Source organism: Oryctolagus cuniculus, chromosome 5 (assembly GCF_964237555.1).
Source record: "Oryctolagus cuniculus chromosome 5, mOryCun1.1, whole genome shotgun sequence".
NCBI lineage: Eukaryota > Metazoa > Chordata > Mammalia > Lagomorpha > Leporidae > Oryctolagus > Oryctolagus cuniculus.
In genome coordinates this window covers 163,501,793-163,505,474 of record NC_091436.1, presented here as the reverse complement: position 1 = coordinate 163,505,474, position 3,682 = coordinate 163,501,793, and positions in this window count along the sequence as shown.

The window sequence follows — 3,682 nt, the reverse complement described above, 5'->3', positions numbered from 1 at the left end:
CACGTAGTTTCTTTGAGAGTTTCTCTTAGATCCTTAAGTCAAAATACATGTGGGTACAATCCTTTCATGTTTTCATTATTATTATTATTATTATTATTATTTATAGGCCCTCTTGCAGTCCAGGTACAAAGAGAGAGGCACTGTCATCAGGTGAGAAGCTACTGAAGGCCACTGACTGCACTTTTATTCTCTCACCTTGACAATCTAGAAATAAATGTATTGGGGCTGCTGCCTGCGGTGCTGGCATCCCATATGGGCGCCGGTTCGAGACCCGGCTGCTCCACTTCTGATCCAGCTCTCTGCTGTGGCCTGGGAAAGCAGTAGAAGATGGCCCAAGTCCTTGGGCCCCTGCACCTGCATGGGAGACCCGGAAGAAGCTTTTGGCTCCTGGTTTCGGATCGCCGCAGCTCCGGCCATTGCAGCCATCTGGGGAATGAACCAGCGGATGGAAGACCTCTCTCTCCTCTCTCTCTCTCTCTCTGCCTCTCTTCTCTCTGTGTAACTGTGACTTTCAAGTAGAATAAATAAATCTTTTAAAAAAATAAGAAACTTATCTTATAGATTAATTTTAAATATTATGCATTCAGCAAAAAAAAAAAAAAAAAAAAAAAAAAAAAAACAATGGAACTTAGGCTTGCGGAACCAAGTGTAAGCAGCCAAGGTCAAATTCAGACCCAGCAGCTGCGAAGGTCCAGGGCTTTCCAGCCTCGCCACTAAGGAGGTTTTTGTGTAGTTTATTCATTCCTGCGGAATAAACCCATTCAGAAAAAGATGAGTTGGTGCAGAGAAGAACACACACACGCAAAGTGTGCAAATAGCAATCCCTGGAGAGCCACCAAGATGTCCTCCTAAAGATTCCCACAGCTGTAGAGTTTGTTTTCGTGAAACTACCCCATTCCTGGGTAACAGGTGCATGACCCGTGTGCACCTGCGTCAAGGCGTCTTTGCGCCGTATTTGCCCTAAGAGTTCCAGGTCCATTTTGCATGATTTTCCTTGTCATTCTCTGGTCATTGGGAATGACAGGCTTGTCATGTACAGATGGTCTCTGATTGATGATTCAACTTTGGATTTTTCAGCTTTATGTTGGTGTGAAACCATTCAGCAGAGGCCAGACTTGGAAGGTTAAATCCAACCTTGTCCAGGGCTAGTGCTGTGCACGCAATCCTCTCTGGCGAGGCTGGGCAGCAGCTGTGAGAGCAGCTCCCAGGCAGCCCCACGGTCGCGAGAGGAAGCCCCTGATGCCCTGCAGGGCCCTAAGCTGATGGGCCAGGATGTGAAGGCGGTCAGGCACTCAATGCCTTTTCCACCGGGCTATTTCCCATTTACCGTGGGTTCAATCCCAACTCAAGGGGGAGAATGTGTATTTCTCAGAGAGGCACCTCTTTTCTTTGTAACACACCGTGCTGATTGGAATGCTCAAACAATGGATTGGCACCACTTTGGGCAGTTCAGATTTTTCACGGAGTGATGCACAATATCCCGCCCACCCTAGAGCCTCTGGTGGAGCCTGTTGGGAAAGGAGAGAGTTGGAACCCTGACTCTGAAGGTTGGGCTCCCCAGGCGGCGTTTCCTGAGCGGCTTCCCCTGGGCCCCCCCCGGCCCCCTCCCCCGGCTGCGCCTGCTCTTCCGCCTCTGCTGCCTGTATGTGAAAAAGGAAGCGCTGTGGCAGCAACATGGGAGAGGAAGTAAAAGGGAAAACCCGAGCAGTGCAGGGCAGAAAAATCAAAAAACGGAGGCCCTTCCCAAGGGCATCAACGGAAAAGCTGCCTTGTAAGCAGCTGAGACGGGTGCCCTCTGCTAAGGAGAGGCAAGTCACGTGTGCAAACGCAGGCCGCAGTCAGGCGTGCCTCCCTCCCCACGGACTGGGCTCTGCACGCGCGGTGGGGCCCTCCAGCCCGAGTCCTGGGCACTGGAGCAGGCTGCTCCTCTCCTGAAGTCCATGTAGTTTTTTGCAAAGATCTGACTTCTGGAACCCAGGCCAGAATTTACAAAATGAAAGAAACATCAAAAAGAGAGGAGTGAGACACCACGTGGGCCGCCCACGTCCCACGCTGGAGTGCCTGGGTTCAATTCTTGGCCCTGTTTCCCAGTGCCGGCTGGCTGCTAACGGGCCACCTGGGATCAGCAGGTGACAGCTCAAGAGCTTGGGCCCCTGCCACCCATGTGGGAGACCCTGGTTGAGTTCCAGGCTCCTGGCTTTGGCCTGGCCCAGCCCTGGCTGTTGCTGCCATTAGGGGAGTAAAGCAATGGATGGGAAATCTCTCTCTCTGCCTTGCAAATAAGTAAAAATAAAAATAAATTAAAATTCAAAAAAACACACAACGCAGCCTGAGAGGCAGGAAGGCGGCACCACAGCCCAGTGAGAAAGACACAGTGCAGACAGCAGCTCAGATCTCTCCAAGCAGAAAGTGTAAAGCACAGAGCCCAGTCCTCCCTGCTGTCTGCACATTGAAATTCCTCAGTGAGACAGACGTGGGCTCGGGGTTACATGAAGCCATCAGCCTCCAGTGTCCACCGTGTTAGCCGATGCGTGTTGTAGCCTCTGCCCCCGTGTGAGGTTCTGTGTTACCCGCACGGGAATAAGAGAATCAAGGGAAATACCAGCTACACATGTAAGCGACTGGGTCCGTAGAAAGCTGGACTTTATTCCCGCCAGAGAGAGCAGCCATGGGGAGTTTCCTAAAGGAGAATTTCCCCCTTGGAAGAACAAAAAGAAAAAAAAATCACTAACACTTTGGAAAATATTGAAACACAAGGAGGGACCCGAGGAGGGCCCCATCACAGAGGGGAGTCGCCGGGGCCTGCTCCCTCGGCCCCCCAAAACAGCTGAGCCCCCGGCCAAGCACTCACTGGTGATGGAGGGGACGCCGTGACGTCAGCGATCGGCTCAGGCACCTGCGACCCCACTTGATTCTCAGATAAAATGATCCTTCCGTGACTTCCACTTTCGGAAAACGTATTCACAGAGGTAGGAAGGCAGCAGATCACAAACGGCAACAGGACAAGGAAAAAGTCGAAGAGTTCGAAAATTCTTGTCCTGTTTTTGTGGTTCATTCGTCTCTTTTTAAAAATCCCCTTCTCCTCTCTCTTCTTATCCAACAGTTGAGGAGAGTGTGCCCCATCCTTTTATACTCTATGACTCAGGCAAGAAACACCCAAACCTAACTTTTTGCCTGCATCAGGCCAAACCAGTAAGAATCCCTGTCTGCACCTCTCGCTCTCTCTCCTAGGCACACAGCACGAGTGCCCCATCAGTTGGTCACATCGGGGTGGCTCTACCCACACAGCCCCCCAATCCAAAAAATGACAATAAAGAGCTTTCTGGGAAATGTCAAGCCAAACAGTGCACGCGTATGCATCGGACGTCACTCTTGAATCTTCAGCTCTCAGCACTGCACCTGCCTCAGGGAACCAGAAAGGGCCACGGGGCCGTGGGTTATGCTGCTACTCGGGCTGCCTGCATTCCTGAGTGCCCGGGTCTGGTCCCTGCTTCTTTGTGCTTCTGATCCAGCTTCCTGCTAGTGCACCTGGGAGGTGGAAAAACATACCCAAGTATCTGTGCTCCTGCCACCCACACGGGAGGCCCAGATGGAGCTCCAGGCTCCTGCTTCAGTGTGGTACATTTAGGGGATGAACAGGGGATGGAAGATCTCTCTCTCTCTCTCTCTCTTTCTCTCTCTC